Below are 14,298 nucleotides of genomic sequence, written 5' to 3' on the forward strand. Positions count from 1 at the left end.
ATGGGAAGCTGAAAAGTCCTTGACTTAGTATAAGCACTGCTCAGCAACAACTAAAATATCGGTGTGTTATCACATTATTCTCACACTAAGTCCAAAACACAGCACTGTACCAGCTACTAGGAAGAAAATTAACTCTATCCCAGCTGAAACCAGGACAAGAGGCCAACAGATAACATGAACTGTTAGCCAAACCAGAGACCATGAATATTCATTTTTTACTGCTTTGATCCAACTCTTCAAACATAAGAAACAGAATAATGGGAATTTCTGCATCTTGATACACATGTAAGATCAAGAATGAACTCACACGTCAGAGCGCCGTCCTGTTTTCAAGTGTTGGACAAGACACACTAGTTCCTCACACATCTTTAGGGAGATTTTTCATTAATGTATGAGCTGGAACAACCCTGAGACCCTGAACTTGTGAGGCTGAGCAAAGCTTTCAAGTCTGTCAATAGAGAAATGCTGAACACAACCTGCTCATCAGGTCACAGCGGGGAGGAGGGGAAACCAAAGCCCCTTCCTCTCCTGCCCAGGCATCAACTTGTATGCACCGAATCTGACCATATTTACAAAAATGTTAGTACCACCCATAGGATGGTTTTGCTCTCTATTTTACTAGGAAGACAAACTCCAAATCATTTAAGTGAATAACTTCTCCCTGAATACCTCAAAGGCCTTTATTTGTATACTTTATATTTCACACTTAAGCCTAATCTTCCCCCAGTTTACAATAAAGACAATTCTCTGAACACATCAACACATCAAAGCCTGATGGTTTATATCTGACCAAGGAAAACGTTAATCTATCTTTGCTGGCCCATGTTAAAAACAACTGCACTGAGACTAACAGCCTTCAGCAATTTGAGATGTTAGTCTCAAGTATTTTATTTCTGAAGCCTTGGTAAGCACCTTTCACAGCCTATAAATGCCTCACAGAAAAATGCATGGAAGCAAAGAAGTTAAACTATATAAAACTGTTTTGATAAGGTTTGTCACAAGGAATATTAAAAATATGCAGATCAGCCTTTTCCTGAAGTCCTTACAAGCAGTTGGAAGATGTTTAGAAAACCAAAGCAAGAAAGCTCAGCTATGAACCGAGACACCCTCCAACAGCAGCACTAAGACACACCGTGGGCTCTCCTCTTCCTCACCTTCTGTGCCTGTTTGGGTTTTTTTTCCTTTAATAACATCTCCCCTTTGCTCCAGCCTATTCACTTCTCCCAGTGTAGCACCTTGGGATGCACTAGTGAACAAGCAAGAGCCTGTAGCATCCCTGCACCCCCGCCACGATACATGGATGTATGAAACACTGACAACAGCCCCAGCTGCACCAACATCTTCATGAACAAGAGGATTTCACCTCTGTCCTGGGAGGCTGGGATTTAGAGGCCCCCCAAGAGTGCTGCAGGCCACATATTGGGGGGAAGCTTTGGATATGAAGGGAACCGCACATGCATCCCCACTGACCACTATTTTTAACACTTCAACTTTAAATCAATTCATCAGAGAAACAAAAGCAGCAGCTAGCGGTAATGGCCAGGATGGGAAAAAGCACTAAGGCATAAATTAAGTTCTTGTAAATAAGAGATGTATCAATATGTACAGCACATGAATAAGGCATACATTAAGTTCTCCTTGTAAATAAGAGATGTATCAATATGTACAGCACATGAAAGCTGGCTATAAATGAGCTAACACTTGCGAGGTTTGACTTACACTTAAAATTAACACACAAAAAAATCCTGAACTTCAGCTGTGTCAATACTGGCTACTCTACTATAGCTCCCTCAGTCTCAGCTGTTACTGTAAAAAGCCCGGCTGTTTCAGCTTTCAAAGACATTTCCAGATCCTGTAGTTGTACAAAAGAAACAAAAATATATGTCCTAAAGTTTTCAAATATGACAAATGCGGGGGAAGGGCTCAAAACAAATACCCAGACTTGCAACTTTTCAGATTAATTTTCATTTTAAGGAGACCTGAATTTGTCAACTCTTCTATCAACAACATTAGACTTTCCAGAAGAAACTAGAAATCAGTTTGAAAGAAACACAAAAAAAATTTACACAAACTCCTCCTCTCATCCCCTAATGCAATATGCTACACTCTCTTGCTAATACATCTCTTTATGCTTTTAATATTTGTACCTTCACTTAGGCTAACAATACTACTTGCAAGACTGGAGCTCAGGAAAGGAAACTGATAGTGTGCCTCAAAAGATATCCCTGAAGACAACCCTTAATTCAGTGCAACACTGCAGTTAATAAAAGCAAACCCAACATTAACACACAGAAGGAACAGGACGGAAGAAATAATTAAAAACACAATGCTGGTATATAAAAGCAAACACCGCTGCCTGTTCTAGGAGGCTGAGGTACCAGCCAGTCGCAAACAGAGAATTCGTAGCAAGGTGGAACAAAGATTCATAGAGAAGTTGTAATAATTCTAACAAAAAAGTGATTGAGAAAGAGTAAGATGAAAGAGGGCTTTTGTGGGGTTGTTTGTTTGTTTTACATCACAAAATAATGAAACTATACCAGTACAAATCAATCAGTGGTTACAGCAATTTGATCAGAGACTTTGTTTTTACAAGAACAGGAGGTGGATCAATGAAGTTAGCAACACGTCAAAGTCTCAGCTTAGTACATAAATACTACTTCTCATAATTAAACTCTGGAGCTCAATGCCATACAGCATCCCTGGGGTCTAAAACTTTGCAAGGTCAGAGGCGTATGACTGTCTGCATATTCCTATTTTGAGTCGTTAACAGCAATACACTTTAGCAGGGACTTCACAGATAATCCCCAGGAAAGGCAGGAAAATTAATGAGCTCTAACTCCCTCTGAGGCATTACATGAACTGCAGCATGGCAGACAGGACAGGAGACTAGGCGAGTGTTTCTCTACCCAAATTCAGTGGGAGGCAGCGATGGCGTCACCAGGTTTCAATTAACAGCAGCTCAGTTCCCTCAGCGGGAGGCAGGATGCGGGCTCTCCCTGCCCACGGAACTGCTGCCTTCCAGAGCTGCCCACAGCCAGCCCCGCAGCCGCCGGCTCGTCCTCCTGCTCTGTCCCCAGCTCTGTGCAAACAGAGGTGCTTCCAGCTCCCAAGCTGACCTGAACAGGGACGTCCCAGGTATGCTCCGCTTCTGAGGGGGCTGAGAAATGTTGTACCAGACGTGCCGTACTGTGGACGCAGTGAGCAAAAAGGAACTGGATCTTCGAAGGGAAATGAGACAGACTATTCACAAGACTGCTCAAGGCACCAGCGTTTGAACTCGGGTGTCCCACAAGAAACAGCGGAACAAGTAACATGCTGGAAACACGCTTTTTCCCTCACTGAAATTCAAAACACAGAACGCTGCCTACCAGCCGCAGGTCAGGTACTGACTGACACATCACAACAAGATGGGCACTAACTACAGGAAGCGATGTTATGCTCTAACAGAAGTTCACGACTGCGGAAGAGTTCCTATTCAGGTTCTGATCCAACTAAATAGAAATAAAATGCATTTATTTTTTACCCTTATATGCACTCTGAGGGCTAGAGAATGGGAATTCAAAGTATAATTCTACTAAACACAAAATCTTCTACTACTTCACTTCTGTGTAAACACCACCAAAAGAAAGAACTGAAGAACTGCTTTTGAATAAATGTAATTTCTGACCATCAATGGAGCTATTCCTACCTCTTGTGCTACAGCCCCACAGATGCTACAAGCATCCTAAAGCAGTGCCGACTTAGCAAGCAGATGCTGCTTTTCTACCAGTGGCTTTTAGCTATTATTCTGTTAAATGACTACATTTGACATGGCTGACTTCAGCCAGAGAGGATACAGAAGCTTGCTGGGCCAAGGTTTACGACAGCTCTGCTTCCTCTATACAAAGGACAAGGTGTGACTCTGTGCAAGCAGCAAGCAGGAAAGGTGACGCACGAAGGCAACAACCCCCTCTGGTTCGGCAGAAAAATCAGCCTAGGCAATGCTGGCTGATTATGGAGTCTGAGGGTAGCTTAAAGGCTGACAATTTAAGCAGGAAATATTTTATTAAGACAGACAATGACCGTTTAGATTTGCAAAGTACTTTGAAGATAAAGTGCCACTACGTGTGTCAAGAGACATTATTATTTACGATTATTTGTGGTGCAGAATAGCAAGGGATTTAATTATATTCTATTGTAAATTCTTCTGGACAGGAACCTGTCATTCATTTGTCTATAAAACTCCATTTAAAGCAAAAATACAGGAGACCGTAAATGTCCTTGTCAGTGTGAGGAAGAGATCTGGGAGCAGTTAAGGAAATTTGACGTGAACTTTCTCAAAGATGACTAACTGATTTTTGGATTGGACCCATGCTAAGTCTGATCAACTGTAGAGCACACACCGATTGAACTCTAAGTATTTTAACTAAATCTGTTAGTACTAGACCACAAATACATATTGGCATATTGCTATTATTAGTAGATCTCACAGGGGAAGAACATAAAATTAGGGTCACAACAGGTAAACCAGAAGTAAAGCCTCCACTTTTTTTTTTTTTTTAATAGACAGGTTTCTTTCATGCCTCTAAATAAAGAGGAGGGGAACCTCCCTCAACCCCGCACCTTGCTGGAAAAGGAATGAGCAGGACAGTAAGGCAGAAGACAAAAAGAAGTGTAGAGGGAAACATTTACATGCAACATCGGATGAAATCAAACTCCTGTAACAGTTGAGCAAAACTGTATTGGTGTTTGCAAACCCTTAGTTCTAGCAAAAACCCCAAAAGCCAGATGAAAGATGATTCCAAAGCAGTTATGAACTGCCTCTGCCAGATCATTAGAAATATAAACCAAAGACTTGCATATTTTTCATACAATATTTTCATAACAGATACTAATTTAAAAAAAAACAAAACAAAACCACCATTGCTTTCCAGCAGAAAAACAGACATAAGAAGGAGTCCAGTTAGCTGCTCAAGGCAGCCAAGAGGCCAGCAGCCAGGTCAGGAGCAGGCACAAGGCTTCCGAGATCAGAGCAGCCGTTCACTCCACCCTGCCAGCGGCGTGCCTCTGCTGAGGCTGATCTTCGCTATGCAAGCGGAGAACAGAGATTGTTGTTAACAAAATAAGCGTTAGCAAAAACTCCCTTGCTATTCCCAGTCAAAGTGTTTTTCAACATTACTTGCCATACAGCTATAAAGTGGACACTTCCAGCTTATTTGTCATCCCCACCCCGTCCCAGTATTGAGTTCCTCCTTATTCAAGCAAGCTTGGTGGAACACAAGAAACGTGATCTCAGAAACAGGGTCCCAAGGACTGTAGAAGAGGATTTTTCAGTTCCAAACCCAGTTCTGCAGACTCTCCTAAAACACACAGTCTACATGTGATCTACAAATAAAAGACAAAAGCAAACAAAAATGACTAGCCAAACTCTTACGACAATCAATCCTGAAAGTATCTATTAATATGTATCAGCAGCAGATAACGTACTCAATACAAGATGTAAATTGGACACAATTTACACAAACCTGTAAAGTAATTTTAGCAAGTATTAAAGCCTGCTGATAGTTGAAAATCTGGTTATGACTGTTGATAATATAAACCAATGTAGGATTACAGTTTACAAAGTCTTGCTTAAAGGACAAAATACCATTAACAACATACTTACAAAGCAAACTTGCTTCTGAAAGTAAAGATATGGATCCCATGCAAGTAGCACCTTCCCTGAACTGATCCCACACCAGTTTCCGGAGAAAGTGTGCAAAACATTTAGTAGGGCTGCCGACAGTGTTGATTTGTTTGTTTTATCATCTGCTCCGCAAAGATCAGCATGGTCCCATAAGCCAATTCAGAAGCTAATCCATACAAAACAGCACTTCTGGCAACCTACAACATGGACGCTCCCAACATTGGGCAGCCTGCTGTGCTCAGACCTCCAGAAGAAAAAAAAAAATCTGTACCCACTAACATGCAGGACATCACACAGCGAACTTCCAGCAAGGAGCACTCTTAGTAGAGGATTACCATGATAAAGCCTTTGCGCTGCAGGAGATGCTAATCTTGATAGGTCACTGACCAGATCTCTAGCTAGAGGTTAAGTATCTTCAAAATTAATGAGTCTGCAGCCATGAGATGTCCCTGCCAGCACCAAGCCAAGCAAACAGAAAAAGAGAAGCTTAAGAGCTTCATTCCTGTAGCTGATCTTAAAAGCTAATTTGCCCAGACGACTGCATTGGTTCAGTATCTTAAATGGATGCCAAGTTTGCCTTGCTGCAATCACCACCTAAGACTGATAGTTTTACCAGCTGGCAGAACAAGCCGTGCCCTGCAATAAGTTTTCAGCAATCTCAAAGGAAATGGAAGTCCACACCACCTCTGCAGGGTATGGTATACTACTACCTTTAAAAGGAACTTTAAGAAGCATTGTTAGAAGGCAGGGGTTTGGTAACATGCAAATTTTTACATTCTACGTGAGGTTTTGAGCTGTTTTGGTAGCACTTGGTTCCTGCATGAGGCTCTGCTCCGCACAGCTGCACTCAGCAGGCTGCTACGGGCAGTAACTAACACGAGCAACTTCCGATTCGCAGCATATGGATTCACAAGATATTTGCCTGCACGTCCTCTCTGATTTTTTTATGCACACACGCACACAGAGGTACTACCTTCAATATGCTAGCCAACGGTGTTATATAGGATGGGATGACATGTGGAACATCAGGTAAAAACCCCTACAGGCAGCCAAGATGTTCTGGGTTCTCCTCCTTCCCTCGCTCAGGACATTGATGCATTACTTAGGGCAGGGGATACAGAAGCCTCACCTTAAAGGTTACACAGTACCTCTTCAAAGATGCTCAGCGCTCCCTTTGTGCATACTGGCTTCAGAGTAAATGGGAAGTACCTGGCAGGAATAACCTCTCAATATTTTATTATAAGTTTCATTATTTTGTAAAATAGAATATTGTCTAGTTCAGTTCAGAGTGAAGGGTCTTAAAATAACTGTAAATGAGTATTACAGACAAGCTTCACTAATATCCAAAACCTAAGGGATAAACATTGACAAACAACTACATGGAAAAGGATGTAGACCAGCCTACCAAAGGAAGTTCGTACATTTTTATCCAAGAGGGTAAGAGCTCAAGATTAAAAGAAGTTTTTGCATTTAATAAATATATAAAGCACAAAGCTGGCAGCCTTGATGGAGAATAATTTATCCAGACTAGAGCCAAACTGATTACTTTCTGCCCAGTGACTTTCCTCTTGTCAAACTGAAATACAGGTAACTCCACTTCAACTTTTTTTCCCCCTAATAAAAATCTGAGGGAAATTGAACCCTGGACACGTTTCCCAGAGAGGTTGTAGAGTTTCCATCCTTGGAGATAACTCAAACCCAGCTGGATAGAGCCCGAGGAGCCTCCTCTGGTTTCCCTGCTTTGAGCAGGGGGGGTTGGACTCGAGATGTCAGAGGTCCCTTCCAGCCTCCTAAGCCTTCGCAGGCACTTCAGATGCTGCTTTTGGAGAAAAACACTTCTGTCCTTGCAGAAGATAAAGGCTTAACTACCAGGAGCTAGCGCTGAATCCAAATCTGGCTGAGATTACTCTAAATACATTAATTTGCTGCCATGAGAGGCAAATTAAAATCCACCATTGAGTTAGATGGGAAAAAGAAGATCAGGAATATATTACAGGTCCTCAAAAAACCACAGGGCATTTCAGATAGTGATGACAATTCAAGAAACATTTTATTGCTTTTCTTCTGAAATTCCATGCTGTTATATAATCCAGAATGCTAAAAAAGCTCAGTGCGTACGACTGTCAGAACCAGTATCTCCTGAGAAGATGCAAAGTCAGTAACTTTAAAGTTCAACACAAGGTTCACATTTTGCCTTAAAAAAAAAATCTGCAAGGAAAAAAAAAAGATGCAATTGTTACAGTTTATTGTGTAGCTTTTTTTTCCCTACTTGTTCTTCCTAAAGAGACGTTTCTTCAGCAGTGATTGCTTCATGACAAATTGAAAGCAAGAACCAGAGGTGCACAGAAAGCACACTTCCCAACCTCAGCTCTAATTGCTCTACAGAGATGTCTGTTCTCATGCTCCTGCTTCCCCCTGGGAATGTCAGATGCTCCGGAAGTGAGTAATTTGTTGTCACATTTCAGATGTTTTTGGAGAAGTCTTGCAGATCGCTGACAACGCTCCGGACTGCAATGCAGGACAGCTTCCACCAGATACTCTCTTTAGATTCCTCCATCTAGACCCGCACTCAATAGATTCTTCGTTTTTTAATAACGAAGGCACTTGAAATCCTATTTTTAAACAAAAGGCTCTCTAAAGGCTTATTTCCACAGTGTTGTCATAGGCACACATAAACAAAATACCTCTACTTCGGAGACTTCTTTTACCCATGAAGTGTTACTCCGAGGAGGTATCTGTTCAGTGAATTAAGAGAACGACATTTGTGTTTTCTGCAGGAAGATGAGGATTACAGGAATACTGCCTGTGTTACCAGGTGTTTTAAAACCAGACACTTGAAGCATGGTTGAATATTTTTACTTTTTGCTATTCTTGGGCTTTTTGTTTGTTTTTTCCTAACTGATATTTTGGAGAGCCAAGTGATACAACTAAGACAGTTTTACTGTTTCACTTGGGGTTCCTTCCTCAAGCTGAGGGCCTTCTGCGTATCCTTGGTAGTGAATATTTCAATCCAAAGCCATGAAAAAAACCCACAAACCTGTTCAACAGGCCCAACACAAGAGGCAGACAACATAAAAGAACATCTCTACATATAGAAACCCCAAAGCAATAACACCAAGATTGAGTCAGCTACATCACTCCCCCATTCCCTGGCCTTGGATCCAGCCTCATAATTGAGGAGAAGAATGTACAAGAAGGTATCTGAACACCTTGACCAGGCAGCCTCGCCTAAAATTTATGAGTTGAAATAAGCAAAATTCTGAGGCAAAAGACTCACAGTGTGGGAACTCCTTATGGTGGGCATACGAGGCCTGTCCAAAACCCAGTTTGCTGGCACCAGAGGAGAGCCCAAGAGATGTGAGGAACCTGCAGTGGAGTCTCAGCCCCCATGCTACCAACCTGGCCAGAGCTCCTGAGCATAGAGATCTCATGCTCATGAGTACACAGGTCTGCAAGTGAGGGCAATGCAAAAACAATCACAAGTGAAAAAAAGGTTTGCTTAAAATAAGTATCACCTGCCCTTCCATAAAGTCTCAGACTGAGTTGTGTTGCTTTAACGTCCTACAAAAGCCTCCCAACTTCCAGAGCAATCTGGAAGCCGCCAGTGCAGTGTAGCGCTGCGACGCTGCACGAGGAAGGAAGCCCTGAAGAGTTTTTGCGGTGGACTGCAACCCCTCTGCACTCAGTACTACCCTGAGCAGGGAGAGCGTGTCCCTTACACTGTCACCACGAGCCAGTGACACTGCAGTTTACAGCAGTGAGCTGTGACCCAGAGCGCTGTCATCCCTTGTTCCAAGCAGGAAAAAGTTATTTCCCCTGAAAGGGCTGTTACCAAATTTAAACAGCTTTATACTGATTCAGGGAATGCTCCAGTTCAAACACATCATTATAACTTCTTCCAGCAGGATAGGGGGAGAGGCTGGAGCAGCATCTCAGACATGGCAGTGGCACATTTTGAGAAGACTGACCGTGCTCCAGATTAATCCAGGGTCAAAAAACTGTGCAGCACTTCAGAGCAGAAGCCTTTGAGAAGAACAGAAGCAGCAGCAAGGAGCCAGCATAAGGATTCGTTCAGGAAAGATCAGTGCTGAACTTAATGCTCAAGCCTTTCAAACATGGATATACGAAGGCATAAACTGCCACCCTGGAGGGCTGTAAGGGCTTTGGTTTTCAAGGAAGACAGGTTTGGGAACCCTTTTCCTCCAAGGCAATTTTAGTACTCTCCTGAACAGGGACACGGGTGTCCCCTAAACCTCTGAGGATGTGGGTGGAAAAGATGAGAAAACATTACCAAAGAGACACACTAGACCCCAGACATGCAATCCAGAAGTTTGGAAAATGAGCAGGATTTACAGGTGCTGTGCATTAACAGCTGGTAACATGCGAGCCCTGACCTCAGGACATTTGCTGCAAGGTACCTCTCAGGTATATGGTGACTCCATGGAGCTGAGGACCAGGGGACTGCTCAGCAGCACGAGGCCCAGGAAGAACCATGATCCAGCTGATAAGACAAGCTGGTCCCTGTGACATGTTATAGGGAATGCTGGGCTGCAGCCTGGATTGAGGCTAACAGCTAAAGAGGGTTCAGGACACCGTAAACATGGAAAAGCAGGTAAGACATGAGCTTCTGCCATTCTGCAAGTAGGACTGAGGCTTTCGAAGCACAGTGCCCCCCTGCCCCGAGGAAACCCAAGATCCAGAGAGTGGATTTTAAAAAAAAAAAAAAAAATAGCTGAGGTATAAAAAGCTGGCAAAATTCTTAAAGAAAATATCACCTACATACCATCCGATGATGATTTGGTAACTCATGTTGAGGAATTCCAACATTCTCTAAGCTTTATCCTTCTGCACTGAGACCAGATCACATTTACCCAAACTACCATGAAAAATAAGCCTGCAGATTTCTCTTCAGCTAGACACAAAGTACTCCTTTATCTTTAAGATCATAAGATAGCATAAGATTTCTTCTTATCCAATGCCCAGACAGACTAACCAATTACCATTCTCTTCATGAAGAATATTTTATATTTGAGATGTCTTTTCATGGGTCAGTTAAACATCACACATTCCCCACATCCCCAGACTGTCTTCCATTTGCCTGGTCGACAGACATCGGGCACAGCTACCCAGCCAAGTCGTCATCGAAAGCAACTGGAGCAGAATAACTGCCTCTACCTCCTCGCACACAACGCTCCTGCAAGGACACGGCAGCTGCTTTTCTGTGCTGAGCTGCATTTCAGTTGTGATCTGTTACAATTCCCAAGTTTTCTCCTGACAACCTTCAAGTGCTTTTCTGCTGAATTCTTTCTTCAAATGTAATCAGGGCCAGAGAAGAAAACAACAATAAATAAAAGCACTTACAGTCCCTACGGAATGAGCATGATCTCCAAGCATATTCTTTTAAAAGTCAGTATTTACAAACAGGAACTCATACAAGAATAAGGTCCATATACCACCATATGTGGAGTGTCCAGCCAAGTACTTGAAAGTGATCCACTAATAAGTACTTTTCAAGAGCTACTTCTCCAGCTGAGGAGGGCACAAAACTGGCTGCCTCTTCTCAGAACTTTTAACAAGGAAATTAGGAAACTGAGGACATGCTAAAGAAACATCCTTACTCACTGCACCCAATCTTTCTTACACTTCATCTGCTACCTTGTCAAACAAAAAGAGCTTGACTTGCCAGAGCACAGTGCGTCCTGTTTATAACCAGCTAGAGAATAGCAGGGTAATAAGCTGGTTGTTTCATCACTTGTTCTAATATCTTTTCATGAATTTAAATTAGGTTGCAAAATTAGTAATACTTCACATCTCTAACCCAGGTATGGTGCTTGCCCTCTTCCATTACCTGGGACCTTCTGCCCACATCCCCATGAGTTCAAGACAGCTGTCGATGGTTCGGAGGCTGATCTTAATTGTACTCTGTCAGGTGTAAAGACTTGCTATTGAGGCCTATGCTACAACCCTGTTAAACAGTATTACTTATCAAATCAAATAATAAAAAACAAAACTAAAGGAGACAAGGGTCTGAACATTGCAGCCATTTTGCATCATTTTCTCCTCCATCTCTGATTAATAGTCTTCTTTCAACCTTCTCTTATGTCTAATAAATTAGAAAGCCCCTTCTTTTTGACTCATGTACTTCAGTAGTTGTAAATCATTATGTACCTTAATCTGTGTAGTTTTAAAATCTCTCAAGCTATAAGTCCTAGCTTCTGTTTTTAGTAGTTTCCTCCTTTTTTCCAGACCCTTTAAAGAACTCCTGACACAGCCATGTTAGTAAGTCTACAAATGTCTTGCCTATACAAATGAATCATTTGCCTTCATTAGTTTTTCAGCACTTCATCTTCCCAACGGATTTAACTCATGAGATCCCTGATTGCCAAGATGAATTTAAATTCACTATCCTTTTCTCCCTGCTGCTCATACCTTTACTTGCCTAAAAATAGCCAATTCTATCATATTTACTTGCTTTCCACCTTATCTTCTATCCTTATCTTCATTCAGCTCTTATAAGTAAAAACATGCGATAGAGACAGCACCAGCTCATTTATTAACCCTTCTCCTAGTTAAAAAATCCAAACAACTTATTTCAGATATTTCTAGATTGTAAGCCAACACTTATCCCCAAAACCAGACGCCCAGAGCTGTTAGCAAGGAAGCCACTCGGAGGACTAAGAATGTATTATAAATATGCATGGAGTCCGGGAACTCTGAAAAATTTTAATGTAATACTGCTCCGTGTTCAACCACACGGTATCAGTAATTCCATCCCCAGAACCATTAGTGTTTGATTGATGCTTAGATTCAAAACGCTTCACTTCTTTTGACCTACATATTTTGGCACTTTCACTCTTTCCCTGCCTGCTTCACATGAGATGCAGAGGAACCATTCAGAAGTGACAATATATATTGTCACTTTTGAAACATATAAATACACACATATATATATATAGGTATACACACACGCACCCCTCTCTCTCTCTTTTCCACTGCTTCCCGAATCCCATCTGTGGGTGCATGTACACAGAAGTCCCCATATGCTTGTTCTGCAGAATGAGATAGTGATAATGGAAATAAGTGCTTAAAATAGAAAATTTCCCTTCAGCATTACAGTCATGTTTGTTTAAGCTGAGATTATAGCCCGTTTCTCAGCCTATGTTCACACACATTGCGGTGACCTACTTTCTGCTTTTAAAATCCCATGGCAAAAGCGGCGAGCTCACATGAGGAATCAGAAGCAGTCAAGAGAAATCTGACACATTTGTAATACACTTTTATGGCCATTAATTCCAGCTAGTGTCAAACTAATGACACGAGAGACATCAAAGCATGAAGCCATTTACATAATACTAGAAGAATCTACAATTCGATTACTATTTATTCAGGAAGCTTCTGCTTAGAGAATGAGAAAAGTGTCATGCTGTGTCTGCTCTTTTGAAGTCATTATAATTTACAGCCTTGTAAAGAGTCAGCCAGTTTTCTAGGAATTTTTGAATTCCTCACTAAGGAGGTTTTGGTGTTTTGTGTGCTAAATTAAATCTTGTCAATACTATTTTCTCTCTGTAAAACTAACCAATAAAGTACCTTTATTCATGTGGACAAGCCACTCAAGACTGAACACAGCTACCTGAGGGAAGCAGTCCACCGGAGGAAAGGCTACTGGAGCTGGTATGTGCATGGGAGCTCCCACCTACACACCACAGACCCAACATATAAAGAAAAAAAAAGTTATTACTTAGATCTCTGGTCTAATATTGACTTGTCTCACCTAGATGTATTTGACAGAGTCGGGTCTCAGGCACACAGCCAAAGCAGAACCACTAATGCTCCTGCCTGTTTGACAGTAAGTAGACTGGACGTTTCCAGGGTTATCAGAAGACCTTCATGGCCTGCGAAGCCCCAGCTGCATTGAGAACCGCAGTGAGTGCACTGCGGGGCATTTCTGCAGTCAGGGCAGACGAGTCTTCTGGTTTGTTTTCATTTTAGGAAAAATACAACAGTGCACAGAAAGTTTGACCTTGAAACACAGCTGGGCGACTGCATGATGCAATGTCTACAGAAGCTGTCCCGTGCTCTGCAGAGGGCTGCAAAGGTGCAACGTGCATGTCATGCACTGACAACCAGCACGCTTAGAGCACCAAATGGAACACACGTTAGAAGGCTGTAAAAGAGTGGTGTATATACAGTTAGGCAAAGGTTACTCCCAAGTGTATAAATGGGGAAAAAAACTCGAATCCCCCAAAGAGGTTTTTCGGAGGTACAGCTTGAAATGCGATATTTGAATTAATCACCAAATTCAAAGATGCGCATTGAGACATCTCGCTCTGACTAAGCGTGTTCACTGTGTATACAGTAGGCAAAGGTTACTCCCAAGTGTATAAATGGGGAAAAAACCTCAAATCCCCCAAAGAGGTTTTTCGGAGGTACAGCTTGAAATGCGATATTTGAATTAATCACCAAATTCAAAGATGCGCATTGAGACATCTCGCTCTGACTAAGCGTGTTCACTTCACTGAGATTTAGTGCTGAAACATTTTTATGAAGCAACCTTAGCAGGATCGTAGATACTACTGAGACAGAAGAGCAGTGCAAGTCTCAGCAACGACGACATCAGTGGAACTTGGTGCAAT

The 14,298-nt window shown here is 42.1% G+C and overlaps 1 protein-coding gene across 4 annotated transcripts in view; it reads right to left on the minus strand.

Annotated features, from left to right (window-relative positions):
- Positions 1 to 14,298, minus strand: part of MAP4 (microtubule associated protein 4) — a 161,291-nt gene that overhangs the window by 69,017 nt on the left and 77,976 nt on the right. The window lies entirely within an intron of this gene.

This window comes from Aptenodytes forsteri, unplaced genomic scaffold, assembly GCF_000699145.1.
Source record: "Aptenodytes forsteri isolate BGI_AS27 unplaced genomic scaffold, ASM69914v1 Scaffold428, whole genome shotgun sequence".
In the NCBI taxonomy this organism is placed as follows: domain Eukaryota; kingdom Metazoa; phylum Chordata; class Aves; order Sphenisciformes; family Spheniscidae; genus Aptenodytes; species Aptenodytes forsteri.